The 18274-nt window shown below is 38.7% G+C and overlaps 1 protein-coding gene and 2 pseudogenes across 1 annotated transcript in view; all 3 read left to right on the top strand.

Annotated features, from left to right (window-relative positions):
* The window catches only part of RNF169 (ring finger protein 169), an 82793-nt gene that overhangs the window by 34548 nt on the left and 29971 nt on the right, over positions 1 to 18274 (top strand). The window lies entirely within an intron of this gene.
* On the top strand, positions 801 to 5290 carry LOC122449954 (annotated as a pseudogene).
* Positions 10949 to 11086, top strand: LOC122450672 (annotated as a pseudogene).

An 18274-nucleotide genomic window follows, 5' to 3' on the forward strand; every position in this document is an offset into this window, starting at 1 on the left:
CCGGGTTCAATCCCTGGGTTGGGAAGATTCCCTGGAGGAGGAAATGGCAACCCTCTTCATTATTCTTGCCTGGAGAATCCCATGGACAGAGAAGCCTGTCAGGCTGCAGTCCATGGGGTCACAAAGAGTAAGACATGACTGAGCAACTAAGCAGAGCAGCAGAGACCCCAACATAATGACTCAAATAAATTAGGAGTTGTATTTTTTTAAGGAACAAAAAAGCTGGAGGTAAATTGTCCAGGACTAATATGGCAGCTCTAGGACATCAGAGGTTCAGGGTCCTTTTGTTTTTCTGTTTAGACATCTAGTGTGCCTGTCTCCTTGTGGTGTGAGATGGTTGATCCTTCTCTGTAATTCCATCTAGACAGAAGGTAAGGCAGAAGGGCATATGTCAGCTGAATTTGGTCTTTTAAAGAGCTTTCTCCAAAGCCCCACCCAGTGACTTGGCCTATATTTTGTAGTGTAGTGTCACAGACTCCCTGTGGCTGTCAGGAAAGCTGGGTAACAGTGTTTTACCTGGGCACATTAGCTTCCTCGGTAAAATTAGGATTCTTTTAGTAAGAAATGAAAAAATGAATACTGGGTAGGCAGCTAGCTATCTCTGCCTCATGGGACAAAAATGGAAATAAGACCAATTAGAACATGGACTAAGCAATGGGTTGGGTTTAACCAGGATTAGAAAGTATGCTAAGAAGTATGACAGAGGGAATGATGCAGTGGACCTGAAGGTGTATACAAGGAAGTTGTAATTTTGGACTGTGGTTACTTTAAGGATGTTGTTTGAGGAAGGAATCGAGAACATGAGGGACATGGTGGACAGTGAGAGTGGTAGAGTCAGTGGACTGGAAGTTTTGATGGTGATAAAGAATTATGAAAGTAGGGTGACTAGCATATTAGTAAAGTTGGAAACCTAGAAGTGGTGGCCTAAATGTGAAAGGCTTAAATGTGATGCTGAGAGGTAGTTTTAGTTATTGAACATGACAGTTTGGGGTATGATTATGGGAGGAGGTAACTGAAATAGGATGGAAGAAAAGATTTATCTAGAAGGAAGTGAAGAACCTGAGAGAATATATTGCTATTGAAATCTTTAGGAATGATCACTGGAGTAGCTGGGCAGAAACTTTTGTGCTGAGGTTTTCTGTGAATAAGGGGAGTTGACAGGCCAAGTAGGTGACTCCACAGAGAAGGGTTGTGAGTGTTATGGTCTCATGGTAAAGACTTCAAAGAACCTAGGAGTGTTTTTTTTTCTGACAGTATTTTTTTTTGTATGTGTGGATGGGAAGCAAGTGTTTTCATGTAGGTACTTTTTTCATACCGAATGATATTACATGGTGTGGATGAGGTGTACATAATACATTTAACCACTGGTCATTTAAATGGTTTCCCATTTCCCCCAATTTTGAAGAGATGTTGCATTAAACATGTATGAATATATCTGAGCAAATATTAAGTTAGATTCCTAGAAGTGAAAGTGCGGGTCAAGTGGTATATACACTTTGTATATACCATTTTGGTGGATATTAAAAAGACTTTTTCAACCTAACTTTCTTATCAACAGTAAAAGAGTCCCTTTTCATTATTTTTAATATTTTGCTATCTCCTGAATAAAATATCTCATTGTTTTCATTTACATTTCCTGGATTACTAGAGAGGAGGAGCATCTTATGCTTACTGGCTATTTCTGGGTTTTTTTGTGAATTGCTTATTTAGCAATTTCACACCTTTAAGTGTGAAAACTAGTTCCATCTTCTGCATATTTGTGATCTTGTTTGCTAGTGGCATGCTATTTTTTTCTGTGCTTTTATACATATGTTCCATTAAAGAGAAGTTTCCTGACTTTTCATGTTGTTTTAAACAGAAGGAGAATATTAGAATGTGCTCAGCCCTCCATCTTGTTGCATTGATTGGGGAAAGAATTTTGTTATGTTCATTCTTTGATCCCTGTTTTGGGAGGTTCCCCTGGAGGAGGGCATGGCAACCCACTCCAGTAGTCCTGCATGGAGAATCCCATGGACAGAGGAGCCTGGCAGGCTACAGTCTGTTGGATTGCAAAGAGTGTGATCCTACTGAAACGACTGAGCACAGGGGAAAGATTAAGGAAGCGCCAAGAGGCCAGAAGGTCCTACAGCTCTCACAAATTATTTCTGTAGTCTGCTATCATTGGGTAGACCATTTTACCAATTTAGATAAGAAAATGAGACAATTAGGGATGCACAAGCCTCTAATTGTTAAAGTGCCATTGGCACTACTGTGCTGGCGTCATCTGTGGGTGGTGTGGCGCTGTCTGTGTGAGGGGTGGGTACTGTAGGAGGTCATGGTGACTTGCAGGGTTCTGCACTTCATGTTCAAAGTGGAAAACCATTTCCTAACGGCGTTTCTATCGTGATGTCCTGGGAATGAAGGCCTTAATAATGGGAAATGAAGTAAAACAATGAATGGATTTGAACCTGAGGATGATCATTTTGTTGCAGAACTGACTGACAATTAGGGCATCGGAGACTACAAACTTGGCAATGACTTCATGATTATCACACTTGCTTCTAACCAGTTCAGTTCAGTCGTTCAGTCGTGTCCGACTCTGCGATCCCATTGACTGCAGCATCCCAGGCCTCCCTGTCCATCATCAACTCCTGGAGTTTACTCAAACTCACATCCATTGAGTCAGTGATGCCATCCAACCATCTCATCCTCTGTTGTCCCCTTCTCCTCCCGCCTTCAATCTTTCCCACTGTCAGGGTCTTTTCTGATGAGTCAGTTCTTTGCATCAGGTGGCCAAAGTCTTGGAGTTTCAGCTTCAGCATCAGTTCTTCCAGTGAACATTCGGGACTGATTTCCTTTAGGATGGACTGGTTGGATCTCCTTGCAGTGCAAGGGACTCTGAGGAGTCTTCTCCAACACCACAGTTCAAAAGCATCCATTCTTCTGCACTCAGCTTTCTTTATGGTCCAACTCTCACATCCATACATGACTACTGGAAAAACCATAGCTCTGACTATATGGACCTTTGTTGGCAAAGTAATGTCTCTGCTTTTTAATATGCTATCTAGATTGGTTATAACTTTCCTTCCAAGGAGCAAGCGTCTTTTAATTTCATGGCTGCAGTCACCACCTGCCGTGATTTTGGAGCCTAAGAAAATAGTCTGTCACTGTTTCTATTGTTTCCCCATCTATTTGCCATGAAATGATGGAACCGGATGCCATGATCTTAGTTTTCTGAATGTTGAGTTTTAAGCCAACTTTTTCACTCTTCTTGTCAGGCCATCAGCAATGCCAGGAAGCTGGAGTGGCCACTCAGTGAGGTTGCAGGAGGTGTTTTTGAAACCAAAGCTCCTGGAGGATATAAATTCTGTTTGCAGAACTGTATGTAGTCCACCGCAGACAGATCTTATATTAAAAGTAACTCTACCAGAGTCTGATCTTGAGAAGTCCTTTAGCTACTGGTATAATTTACTAGGAATGAAAGTTTATGAAAAAGATGAAAAGAAGCAGAGGACTTTGCTGGTCTAGGCTGATAACCAGTATAAGCTGGAGCTACAGGACATCCAGGAGGCAGTGATCTTGCAGCAGCTTTTGGACAAATTGCCTTTTCTTGCCCCTAGAAAGAGTTGTCAGGTGACTTGATAAAATGGGAGAACTGGGGAATTCTGACTCTCCTTGTGAGTCCGGACACACTAGGGAAAGCAACAGTGCAAGTGATCATTCTGCCTGACCCTGATGGACATGAAATTTGCTTTGTGGGAGATGAAGCATTTTGAAAACTCTGAAAGATGGATCCAGAGAGAAGCAGATTATTGGCTGATGCAATGGCAGAAGATGAAAGTGAGGAATAGTTTGCTTCACAAAATAAAACAAGGCTTCAGGTTAACGGAGGACATCATGAATAACAAGCATTAGTATTTCCTGTTTCAACACTTGTGAGGCCTAATGCATTGTGTGATAAATGCTCTCATAACTTGGTTGTTTCCTGCACAGCTAGAGAGGCTGGGGTGGTAAAGATCTGTGTATTTTAATCTTTGACAGGTCTGATATATTTTAGAAAAATCCCATCATTATTAGTCCATTAAGAGGAGAACTCTCACTGTCATCCTTGCCATCCCTGGAAGGACACACTCTATGTGTGACTGTATTACATTAGTGATAAATTCTTCTCTAGACTGAGACAGCTGTATGGAACATTACCTTTGGTTGGGGGTGGAGGGAATTTTGATAAGCATGTAACTTTAATGAAAACAGTTATATCCAGATTTTTTTTAAAGTGCCATTGAACAGCACTCTTCCCACGAGGCCTGTGTTCATGACGCCATTGCATTGCTTATCTTTTACTGTGAAATTGAGAGAAGCTCTTCCAAAACGTGGGGACTGCTGCGGTCACTAAAATAGATATAGTTTGTATTGCAGGGAATATTTGTTGAAAGACCTCTTAAAAATTGATTAGTCTAATCACATCTTTCATTTCAATCACATTCTTACAGAATATAAGCCTCATACAAAAAACTTTGTCATTTTTGGTCAGGGCTATATCCTTAGCTCTAAAAGCAGTGCCTAACACAGATTCTCATGTGCTGTAAATGTTTGTGGAATTAAACTTACTGCATACAGGCTCTATGTATAGTACTAAAGTGGGAGAGAAGACATCAAGGATGAATGGGACATGGTTCCAAATTGAAAGTAGTTCATATGTGTTTTATTCTAAACTCTTAAATATGGCTAATTAACATTTGAAGTACTATTAATAGTAGGGAATACATACTCTGGGGGTAGTTACTTAGCATTTGAAAGACAGTAATCAGAACTTTCTCTGCAGAGGCTCCTATAAGCCCTTCAGTTATTTCTGGAGTCATCCAGTGCCTGAGGTTTGTTGACTAGCATAACGAATATTATAAATGTTTTCTAAATTTTTAATTTTTGTAATGTTTACATAATAAAATGAACACCTGTATACCCATCACTCAGCTTTTGCAATTATGAAGATGAATAATTTTTCATGGTAAAGTGGGTATTATTCATGACATGATTAGCTACAAATATTCTGTAGGTATCTCCACCCTTGAAAGAACAGGGTTGAAGAATCTAGTGAGCTCCACAGCCTGTTCCTTCAGTGGAGCCTTGCCCTATGGCTAGGAATTCCATTTGCTTTTGTGTTTAACTGTCAGACGATTCAGCTGTTTGATTCTAACCAGAAGATTAGTTGAAGCCTCCTGCTAGATGATTGCCTTGAGTGAACCTGTCATACAGGTTATTTATTTAGTATCTAAAAGGATAGAATGCTAGCTGGAACTTCATGATACTTACGTAGTAAGTTACATGACACAGAAAAACTTTTAAGTGCTGTGAGATATATATGACATAAAATCTGTCATTTTAACCACTTTAAGTATACAATTCAGTGGCCTTAAGTACATTCATAGTGTTGTGTAATCATCACTGTTCTCTTTCTCCAAAATATTTTTATTACTTCAAACAGAAACTCTGTACCCATTAGTCGATAACTACCCATTCCATCATACCCCCCAACCCCCATTAATCTCTAACCCACTTTCTCTTTCTACAGATTTGCCTATTCTAGATATGTAAGTGGAATCATATCATATTTGTCCTTTTATGACCTGGCCTATTTCACGCAGCATGTTTTCAAGGTTCATTCACATTGTAGCATGTTTTAGTAGTTTGTTCCTTTTTATGGCTAGATATTCCATTTTGTCAAAGCTATGGTCTTCCCAGTGGTCACGTGTGGTTCTGAGAGCTGGACTGTAAAGAAGGTAGAGAACCAAAGAATTGGTACCTTCGAACTGTGGTGCTAGAGAAGACTCGTGAAACTCTCTTTGACAGCATGGTGATCAAACCAGTCAGTCTTAAGGGAAATCAGCCCTGAATACTCGTTGGAAGGACTGATATTGAAGCTGAAGCTCCAGTGTTTTGTTCATCTGATGTGGACAGATGACTCATTGGAAAAGTCCCTGATGCTGGGAAAGATTGAGGGCAGAAGGAGAAGAGGGCGTCAGAGGATGAGATGGCTGGATGGTATCACCAATGCAATGGACATGAACTGGGGCAAACTTTGGGAGATGGTGAGGGACAGGAAGGCCTGGCATGCTGCAGTCCATGGGGTTCCAAAGAGTCAGACACAACTGGGCAACTGAACAACAACAACATTTCGTTTTGTTAATCCTTTCATTTCCTGATGGACTCTTGAGTTGTTCTCACTTTTTGGCTGTTGTGAACAATGCTGCGTAAACATTGGAATACAAGTGTCCGTTTGACTCCCCCTCTCTTATTTTGGGTATGTTATTAGGAGTGGAAGTGCCAGGTCAAGGGAATCATTAAACTGTTTTCTACAACAGCCTTACAATTTTACATTCCTACCAACCATGTGTGAGGGCCCCAATTACTCAATGTTCTTATTAGCACTTGTTATTTATTGATTTTTTTAAAAAAATAACCATCCTAGTGGGTATCTCATTAGGTTTTGATTTACATTTCCCTAATGAATAATGATGTTGAGCCTTTTTTCATGTCCTTATTGATAACTTTGTATTTCTTCTTTGGAGAAATGTCTTTTCAGGTCTTTCTGCTCAATTTCGAGTTGGGTTTTTGCTATTGAGTTGTAAGTTTTTTTTTTAATGTATTCTAAATAGTAACTCTTTATCAGATACATGATTTGTAAATATTTTCTCCCACTATGTAGGTTGTCTTTTCACTTTTTTGTTAGTATCCTTTGCACAAAAGTTTTTAGTTATGATGAAGTCCAGTGAATGTTTTTTTCTTTTTGGTCTGAATTGCTTAATGCTTTTCTGTTTCACTTTTTCACTCTATGATGAAGTCCAGTGAATGTTTTTTTCTTTTTGGTCTGAATTGCTTAATGCTTTTCTGTTTCACTTTTTCACTTGGCCTAGTAATTCTGAGATTCATTCAGCTAGTTACATGTATCAATAATTTATTCTTTGTTACTGCAGAGTAGTATTTCATTGTACATGTCACAGTTTGTTTATCTCTTTGCCTCTTAATAGACATTTGGGTTGTTTCCAGTTCTTAGCTATTACAAATAAAGCTACTGTGACCATTCACTTGCAAATCTTAGTACAAAATAATTTTTTTTTTCCTCTTAAGTAAATACTTAAGCTTGAGATGGCTAGATCATATGGGAGGTGTGATTCCTTTTTTAAGAAACTGCCAAACTGTTCGAAAGTGATTTTCCCATTTTAATTCTTACCAGTAGTGTATGAATGTTCTGGTTGTTCGCAGTCTTTGCCAACATTTTGTAGGGTTAGTCTTTTTAATTTTAGCAATTCTAGTTGTTATGTAGTGGTATCTCATTGTGGTTTTAATTTGTATTTCCCTAATAACTAATAATGTTGAGCATCTTTTCATGTGTTTATTTGTATTTTCTTACAGTTGAAGTCTGAGAGATTTTTGAATACAAGTCTTATCAGGTGTATGCTTTGTAAATATTTTTCTCCCTGTATCAGTCTTTTCATTTTCTTAGAGCCCTTTGAATGGTAGAAGTTTTTAACTTTGAAAAAATACACTTTGTACATTTTTTTTTCCCTTTGTAGATTTTGCTTTTGGTGTTATATCTAAGAATTCTTTTTCCAAAGTCAACAAAGATGTTCTCCTGTGTTTTCTTCTGGAAGTTTTATAGTTTTAGGCTTTACGTTTAGGTCTGTGATCCATTTTGAGTTAATTTTTATATATGTTGTGCATATGGATGTCCCAGTTATTCTGGCACATTTGCTGAAAAGACTGTCCTTTCTCCATTGGATTGCTTTTTGCACCTTTGTCAAATATTAGTTACCTGCATATTGTGGGTTTGCTTCCAAACTCTATATTGTATCTGTATTATTGATCTATTTGTTTATTATTACACCAGTACCATGCTGTTTTGATTATTGTAGCTTGATAGTAAGAAGTTATTTTGACTTTTTCAAAGTTATTTTGGCTTCTTGGTTCACTGTATATCCATCTGAATTTTAGTTTTGGCTTGCCAATTTCTACAAAAACACTTGCTGGCATTCTGATTGGGATTGCCCAGAGTCTATAGATCAGTTTGGGGAGAATTGATATCTTAGTAATTGAGTCTTCAGACCCATCAACATGATATCCTTCTATTTATTTAGTTCTTCATTAGTTTCTCTCAGCAGTGGTTTGTGGTTTTCACTTTCCAGATCTTTTATCAGATTTATCTTAAATATTTCACATTTTTGGATATTACTGTAAGTGGTATTACAATTCTTGCAAGTATGTAAAAATACTATTGGTTTTTACATTTTGATACTTTATCCTACAAAGTAGGATACTTTTTGATACTTTATCCCTGTGCTAGACTCATTTAGTAGTTTCAGTAGCTTTTTTTGTAGATTCTAGTGGATTTCCTACATGGAGGATCATGTCTGTGAATAATGACTGTTTGTATTGGAGGACTTTTACTACCTGATTTTAAAATGATAGTCATCAAGAGAGTATAGTGTTGGCATAAGGAAAAGACATAGATCAATGGAATAGAATATAGACCTGAATAGACCCCCTCATAAATAGTCAATTGATATTCCTAAGGGCACAGAAATAATTCAGTGGCAAAAGAACAGTCTTTTCAACAGTGATGTTGGAACAGACTTATCTTGTGAATAAGTCAGTCTTGATCTGTATACCATGGATCATAGACTAAACATGAAAGCTAAAATTATGCAGAAGAAGACCCAGAAGAAAAAAATATTGACCTTAGGGTAGGCAAAGATTTACTAGACAAGAACCCCAAAAATCCTAATCACAGAAGAAAAAAATGATATATTGAATTGTATTAAAGTTTTATATATATATATATATATATATATATACACACATATATATATAAAATCTTCTACGCATTTAGAAAATAAACAAAGCAAATACTGGGAGAAGATATTCTCAAAATATCTAACAGCAGACTTTTATTTAGAATTTTTCAAAAAAGAAACTTGATTGGAAACAGACACTTCACAAAAGAAGACATGCTACCGAAAATATGAAAAGATGCTCAACATAGTTAACCAGCAGGGAGATACTCACGAACATCCCATGTAGGATATCCCCTACTTTCTCTGGAATAGCTAAAATTAAAAGGCTAAGAATTCCATGTCTCCAAATGAGTGTGAGAATGAAAATAAACTGGATTTCTCATGAATTATTAGTGGGAGTATAACCCTCCCTCCATATCTGCAGGGTAATGGTTCCAGAAACCACATGGATACCAAGTCCCTTATGAAAAACAGTACAGTCGGCCTTTGGCATCTGCAGGTTCAGTGTACACAGGTTCTACCAAAGGCAGACTGATATTTTTAAAACATTTATTTTATTTTTGGTTGCACTAGATTTTCATTGCTGCATGCAGGCTTTCTCTAGTTGCAGAGAGCTGGGGCTGCTCCTCATTGCAGTGTGTGGGCTCCTCACTGCAGTGCCTTCTCTTGTTGCGGAGCCCAGGCTCTAGATGCACAGGCTTCAGTAGTTGCAGCACATGGGCTCAGTAGTCGTGGCACAGGCCCTCATTAATTGAGGCTCACAGGCTCTAGAGTGCGAGCTCAGAAGTTGTGGTGCACGGACTTAGTTGCTCTGCAGCACATGGAATCTTCTGGACTGGGGATGGAACCCATGTCCCCTGCACTGGCAGGGGGATTCTTATCCACTGCACCATCAGGGAACTCTGGCAGAGTGATATTTGATTTTTGATCTGCGGTTGGTTAAATCTACTGATGTGGAACCCACGGATATGGAGGACTGATTGTATAAAATGGTATAATCTCCATGGGAAACATTTTGGCAGTTTATAAATTTAAACATATACTTAACTACTTGACGGAGAAGGCACTGGCAACCCACTTCAGTACTCTTACCTGGAAAATCCCATGGATGGAGGAGCCTGGTAGGCTGCAGTCCATGGGGTCGCTAAGAGTCAGACACTACTAAGCGACTTCACTTTCACTTTTCACTTTCATGCATTGGAGAAGGAAATGGCAGCCCACTCCAGTGTTCTTGCCTGGAGAATCCCAGGGATGGAGGAGCCTGGTGGGCTGCCATCTATGGGGTTGCACAGAGTCGAACATGATTGATGCAACTTAGCAGCAGCAGCAGCAACTACTTGACAGAGCAAATCTACTTGTAGCTATTTAGACAAGCAAAATAAAAACATCTGTTCAGAAAAAGACATGAATGTTCATAGCAGCTTTTTTCATAACAGTTCCAAACTAAATACAACCCACATGTATAATACTTGAATGGATAAACATACTGTGGTATATTCATGCAATGGAATATAACTTATCCATAAAAGGAATATAAGGAATATAGTGTTATAATGAACTTAGTAGCATGGATGAATATCAAAAATGTGCTGTGAATGAATCTTGACATAAAGGAATATATGCTGTATGATTTTATAGTAGGCAAAACTAATCTGTAGTCATAGTTACAAAATTAAGGGTTGCTTTGAGCTGAGTAGGGTGGGATATTGATTACTAGTGGGTTTTTTTATTGTTTTTGTTTTTGGCCATGCTGCGTGATTTGTGGAATCTTACTTAGTTCCCTGACCAGGGATGAAACTTGGGCCCTTGGCAGTAAAAGTATAGAGTCCTAAGCACTGTACTGCCAGGGAATTCCCACTAGTGGGTTTGAGGTGACTTTCTTGGTGGTAAAAATGTTCTGTATCTTGATTAGGGATATGGTTACATGGATATATACATTTGTTGAAATTCGTTGAGCTATGCATTCTGTATGTGATCATTTGATCATATGTAGGTTATTCTTTAACATAGTTGATTAAAAAAAAAAAAAGCTCAAGGTGGATTGTAGATCTGTATGTGAAATGTCAAATAATAATTCCTTAAAGATACCATGAGGAGGGTGGTGACTGAGTGAGTGTGATTTTGTAGACATGGGGTTTGTGCTGGGGGTCTTGGGGAGGGGGATGGTGCCTGTGGACCGTCCTTTTCTTGGCAGGGATTCCCGATCCATGTAATGTACAGAGGTAGAAGGAATGGGTTCTGGCCCCCTTGGCGTCATGTCTTCAGTACCAGCAGCTTCCAGTCCGCTGGTTCTATCCTCAAGTGCCAGGACACAGAGCCAAAAAAAAAAAAACGATACTATGAGACAATTTCTTTTAAAAAAAAATCACTAATGTTAAACTACTTTAAAACCTGGAGCTTCTTGTCTTCAAAAGGCACTACCAAGGAATGAAGGCTAGTATGAGAAGGGGGAATAATGTGTGTGTTTGTTTCTTGTATGTATGTATTTTTTCTTAAAAATTGCCTCATATCCAAAAAGTATAACTCCTATAAATTATTAGGGGAAGTTCCAAATATTTGAAAGGAGAAAGGGCAACAATGTGAATAGGTATGTCATAAAAGAGAATTTCCAAATAGTCAATAAGCACATGAAGAACTGCTGTAGATCTTTAGTCATCAGAGAAATACAAACTGAAGTCATAATGTAGTATCAATATGTATGCACTGAAATGGCTAACAGACAGTTCTGAGTGTTAGCAAGGTTGAGAGCATTCCTGCTATATTGCAGATTGGGGTGGGAGTGTAATTTGTACAATCAATTTGGGGAAACTATGGCAGTGTACCCCTACTTTATGCCTAAACAGCTTCTCTACTAGAATGTATCCCACAGAACAGTATATGTATCAGGATACATTTTCAAGAATGGTTATAGTAGTTTATTTGTGAATAAAATAAATTAATAGTTATGCAAATATCTATAACAATAGAATCATTAAGTTATTTTGTAGTCAAACAATGGAGTACTATAAAACAATGAGAAAGACTACTAAATACACCTACATGGATGAATCTCACAAATGGAATTTTTTTTTTTAATTGGGGGGTAGTTGCTTTACAATGTTGTGTTAGTTTCTGCTATACAACAAAGAGAATCAGCTCTATGTGTACTTATATCCCCTCCCTCTTGGCTCACAAATGAAATGTTGCCTGAAGGAAGAGATTCAATACATACATAAAATTCCATTTATATAAAACTCAAAAATAGGTGAAAGTATGTTTTTGGTGTTATAAGCTGGGATCATGAATACCTTGGGGTGAGGAGTAGGCACAAGGGGTTCTTGATCTGGGTGGTAGTTACATGGATGTGCTTATTTTGTAGAATTTTTCATGTTTTACATTTATCATTTGTACACTGTGTGTATGGTGATTTGATTTCAAAAAGTTTATTTTGGGGACTTCCACGATGGTCCAGTGGTTAAGACCCCACGCTTCCACTGTAGGGTGCATGGGTTTGATCCCTGGTTGGGGAACTAAGATCCCACATGCTACACAGCACAGCCAAAAAGAAAAGTTTACTTTAAAAAATTAATAATGACAAAGTAAAGATACTTTGAGGAAAAAAATTACATGGTATTCTTGGTAGTGTGGCTGAGAATGAGATTACTGTACAGAAGTCAATAGTTGTCTCTAATAGTACCTAAAAATGGATGCAGGGAATTCCCTCGTGGCCCAGTGATTAGGACTCACCCCTTCCACTGTAGGGGGCACAGATTCCATCCTTGGTCAGGGAGCTAAGATCCCGTGAGCTGCCCAGCATGGCCAATAAATAAATAAGCATTTAAAAAAATGGAGGCAGTAAAAAGCATTCCACTTTACAGAAGTGGGCAGCTTCACTTGGTATAGTCTGAGATCTCTTGTTTCGGCTCACACTGCTTGCTTCTTGCTTTTAGCTCTAGGTCTCCTCTGTGGTTGCTGTACAGTGCTTACCATGGGAACTTACTGGAGTTGTTCAAGCCAGTGTGAGGGATATTTAACATCCAGTGGAGCAAACTTTGGTCAGCAGGAGGTGGGAGTCTATTTTTGCGCACACACACACATACATATACATGTATATATCATTTGCTTCCCCCTTTCTCACTTCAGATTGAGTCTTGAGCTGCATTTCATACAGTTTCTCACATTGTCCTCTGTAGGACAGCTATTAGGCCAACCACTTGTATTGGCTTGCTGTGTCTTGTTGTACCATTCCATCCTTAACTCCTGCTCCCCAGTAAAGTACTCATGAATAAACCTTCTACTCAGATTCTGACTTGCTCACCTTAACAAAGAACTATCTGGCCCAAAATGTCAATAGTACTGAGGTTGGGGAACCCTAGTATTTGAAGCCAGTGGTTTGCTTTAAAATCTAAGCTCTTCAGTATTCAAACACAAGACTTTAGGTAATAACCACTGAGTGTTAATTTTTGTGTCTATAAAATGGTAATGATAGGTACAAACAAAGCCCTTGAGGATTAAATAAGGTAAGCTCTATAAACTTCATGTCTGAAACATGGAAGAGTTCAATAAACAGCAGCTATCAATACTTCTCATTCAGGTTTATATGCTGTTGTCTGACACTATCTGAGCCATTTTCCCTGAGTATAAAAACTCTTTCCTAGAGACCAAGTTCTCAAGTGCTTATAAATAACCATCAAAAGGGACCAAAAACTAGCATCTACAGAATCCAATATAGAGAAAATACCAACATGATTCATATGAAGATTTAAATGGATATATGTGGTTTTCAATTTTGTAAATTTTTAACTTCAAGTTGGTGCTGTGTTCACAGAGACTCAACATTGCAATGAAAAAGTTGTTTTGTCAATAGTACAAGTTCACTGTCAAAAACTTTGAGAGCAGCAATAAACATTATTAGGAAGCAAAGGATGCATTCTGAAACACTTAAGAAGCCAGAGAACATTGTATGTAAACACAATTAAGCACTGAACAAAGTAACACTGAAGTACATAAAACAGGAAATGTTTTAGTTTTTTGCAATGGCAGCATCTGTGTAGGTATGTATTTTGGGGGCTGTCTTACGCATTTAGGACGTTTAGTAGCAGTTTCCGGCCTCTACCCACTAGACGCTAGGAGCAGCATACACCTGTCCACTCAGCTGGGACAGCGTCTCCAGACATCGCCGGCTGTAAAATCGTCCTTGGCTGAGAACCACCAAGGTAAACATAGATTTGAATTCCAGGTCGAAGGTTATGGCTCTGAATTTGAACACATTAGCTAACTCTGAAATGGGCAAATTTAACTCAGATGACCATTATATCTACTGCTGTGGGCAAGAATCCCTTAGAAGAAATGGAGTAGCCCTCATAGTCAAAAAAACAGTCCAAAATGAAGTTCTTGGGTGCAGTCTCAAAAACGACAGAATGATCTCTGCTCTTTTCCAAGGCAAACCATTCAGTATCACAGTAATCCAAGTCTATGCCCCTACCAGTAATGCTGAAGAAGCTGAAGTTGAATGGTTCTATGAAGACCTACAAGACCTTCTAGAACTAACACCCAAAAAAGATGTCCTTTTCACTATAGGGGACTGGAATGCAAGAGTAGGAAGTTAGGAGATACCTGGAGTAACAGGCAAGTTTGACCTTGGAGTACAAAATGAAACAGGGCAAAGGATAACAGAGTTTAGCCAAGAGAAAGCACTGGTCATAACAAACACCCTCTTCCAGCAACACAAGAGAAGACTCTACACATGGACTCTCACCAGATGGTCAATACTGAAATCAGATTGATTCTTTTCTTTGCAGCCGAAGATGGAGAAGCTCTATACAATCAGCAAAAACAAGACTGGGAGCTGACTGTGGCTCAGATCATGAATTCCTTATTGCCAAATTCAGACTTAAATTGAAGAAAGTAGGGAAAACCACTAGACCTTTCAGGTATGAACTAAATCAAATCCCTTATGTATATACAGTGGAAGTGAGAAATAGATTTAAGGGATTAGATCTGATAGAGTGCCTGAAGAACTGTGGATGGAGGTTTGTGACATTGTACAGAAGGCAGTGATAAGGACCATCCCCAAGAAAAAAAAATGCAAAAAGGCAAAATGGTTGTCTGAGGAAGCCTTACAGATAGTTGAGAAGAGAAGTGAAAGGCAAAGGAGAAAAGGAAAGATAACCCCAGTTTGAATGCAGAGTTCCAAAGAATAGCAAGGAGAAATAAGAAAGCCTTCCTCAATGATCAGTGCAAAGAAATAGAGGAAAACAATAGAATGGGAAAGACTAGAGATCTCGTCAAGAAAATTCGAGATACCAAGGGAACATTTCATGCAAAGATGAGCACAATAAAGGACAGAGATGGTATGGACCTAACAGAAGCAGAAGATATTAAGAAGAGGTGGCAAGAATACACACTGTGCAAAAAAGATCTTTCATGACCCAGATTACCACGATGATGTGATCACTCACCTAGAGCCAGACTTCCTGGAATGCGAAGTCAAGTGGGCCTTAGGAAGCATCACTACGAACAAAGCTAGTGGAGGTGATGGAATTCCAGTTGAGCTATTTCAAATCCTAAAAGATGATGCTGTGAAAATGCTGCACTCACTATGCTAGCAAATTTGGAAAACAGCAGTGGCCACAGGACTGGAAAAGGTCAGTTTTCATTCCAATCCCAAAGAAAGGCAGTGCCAAAGAATGCTCAAACTACCGCACAATTGTACTCATCTCACACGCCAGCAAAGTAATGCTCAAAATTCTCCGAGCCAAGCTTCAACAGTACGTGAACCATAAACTTCCGTATGTTCAAGCTGGATTTAGAAAAGGCAGAGGAACCAGAGATTAAATTGCCAACGTCTGTTGGTTTACTGAAAAGGCAAGAGAGTTCCAGAAAAACATCTGCTTTTGCTTTACTGACTACTCTAAAGCCTTTGACTGTGTAGATCACAACAAACTGTGGAAAATTCATCAAGAGATGGGAATACCAGACCACCTTACCTGCCTCCTGAGAAACCTGTATTGCAGGTCAGAAGCAACAGTTAGAACTGGACATGAAACAGCCAACTGGTTCCAAATTGGGAAAGGAGTACGTCAAGGCTGTATATTGTCAGCCTGCTTATTTAACTTATAGGCAGAGTACTTCATGCAAGATGCTGGGCTGGACGAAGCTCAAGCTGGAATCAAGATTGCCAGGAGAAATATCAATAACCTCAGGTACGCAGATGACACCACCCTTACGGCAGAAAGTGAAGAAGAACTAAAGAGCCTCTTGATGAAAGTGAAAGAGGAGAGTGAAAAAGTTGGCTTAAAACTCAACATTCAAAACTAAGATCATGGCATCCGGTCCCATCACTTCATGGCAAATAGATGGGGAAACAATGGAAGTAGTGAGAGACTTTATTTTTGGGGGCCCCAAAATGACTGCAGATGGTGACTGCAGCCATGAAATTAAAAGACGCTTGCTCCTTGGGAGAAAAGTTATGACCAACCTAGACAGCATATTAAAAAGCAGAGACATTACTTTGCCAACAAAGGTCTGTCTAGTCAAAGCTATCGTTTTTCCAGTAGTCATGTATGGATGTGAGAGTTGGACCATAAAGGAAGCTGAGTGCCAAAGAATTGATGCTTTTGAACTGTGGTGTTGGAGAAGACTCTTGAGAGTCCCTTGGACTGCAAGGAGATCCAACCAGTCCATCCTAAAGGAAATCAGTCCTGAATGTTCACTGGAAGAACTGATGCTGAAGCTAAAGGTGCAATACTTTGGCCACGTGATGCAAAGATCTGACTCATTTGAAAAGATCCTGATGCTGGGAAAGATTGAAGGCAGGAGGAGAAGGGGACGACAGGATGAGATGGTTGGATGGCATCACTGACTCTATGGACATGAGTTTGAGCAAGCTCTGGGAGTTGGTGTTAGACAGGGAAGCCTGGTGTGCTGCAGTCCGTGGGGTCGCAGAGTCGTACACGACTGAACTGAACTGAACCTCAGTTGTGAACCTTAGTTGTTTTTTTAGTGGCACACCTGACACACACTGTTCAGTAAATGGTAAGGTGACGCTGAAACTTGTTTTCTTTTTGCCACTCTGCCTTTCTATTCTCTTCAAGTGAAATGCTCCTTAATGAAGCCTGTGGTCATGTTGTTGAATAAGAATTTCTCATCTAAGATCGTTAAAAGGGATTGATCTTTCATGTAGGCAGTTAGCATAGACTCCAGCTTTCTCTCTAGCTATGGATTAGCTTTCATCCTCTTGTTTTCTTGTTTGATTTGAGAAGTTGGTAGTACATTATTTCATTTGAATCTCCTCCTTATATAACATTGTATTTGGTGTTCTTTGCATATTCATAACCTCTTGAATTAGACCCAGCGTGTTAAGACCAGTTCAGGCTTATTGGAATCATACCTATGGAAATTGGAAATATAAGGCTAAATCTTTATAAAAAATAAGAAATTAACATGTGATATGGTATTATTAACTAAAGTACAGACTTTGTTCAGATTTCATAAAATTTTATACCAGTGTCCATTATTTGTTTTCATACCTTTTTCAAGATTCCACATTGTATTTAAGTTACACTGAGCAGTTTCAACTGCATGTAACAAATTCTGATAAATTCTCTTCATTTTTATTCTGTTACAGATGTTTTCTTATTTTCCTTGTTATGGCTTCTTAGATGCATCCATCATTTTAAAGTGGATATTTAGTTTCCAGATGCATGGGGTTTTTAAAGTAGCTTTGATATTAATTTCTCATTTAAATGCTTTCTTTTCTGCAATCACCGTCTGTGTTTTTTTCAGTCTAACTTTATTGAGGCTTTAAATGACTAAGTCAGTGAACTCTTGGTAGATGTCACACTGCACTCAAAAATATGTGGGTTATTTTCAAATATCTCTTGATATTGATTTCTAACATAATTCCACAGTGATAAGAGAACAGGCTCTGTATGATTTTATTACCTTTAGACCGTGAAATTTTCACACCTTATTTTATGTCCCTGCATATGTTCCAGTGTCTTCTAGTTTATAGTCTATAGGAACTTGATAGAATTTGTATCCTACACTTGTGTGAAAATTGTATAAATCTTAATTTAAATGGAATTGGTTCATGGTACTTCTCAGATCTGCTGTGTGTGCGTGCATGTGTGCTAAGTCGCTTCAGTCATGTCTGACTCTTTGCAACCCTATGGATTGCAAAGGCACCTGCCAGGGCGCCTGTCCATGGGTTTCTCTAGGTAAGAATACTGGAGTGGGTTGCCATGTCCTCCTCCAGGGGATCTTCCTGACCAAGAGATCCTGCACTGGCAGGCAGGTTCTTTACCATGATCACCACCTGGGAAGCCCTCGAGTCTACTGTATTCTACTTTTCTGTGTATTCATTCTATTAATTTTTCAGTTTGATATTGAAACTCTAACTAAAAATCGTAATTTGCCTACTTAAAAAATAATTGTAATGTGTAGTGGGACTATATGTAACTTTGTTCTGTGTTTTCCAAGTCTTCCATAAATGAGTTATACTTTCATAACTTAAAAAAATA

Source organism: Cervus canadensis, chromosome 11, assembly GCF_019320065.1.
Source record: "Cervus canadensis isolate Bull #8, Minnesota chromosome 11, ASM1932006v1, whole genome shotgun sequence".
NCBI lineage: Eukaryota > Metazoa > Chordata > Mammalia > Artiodactyla > Cervidae > Cervus > Cervus canadensis.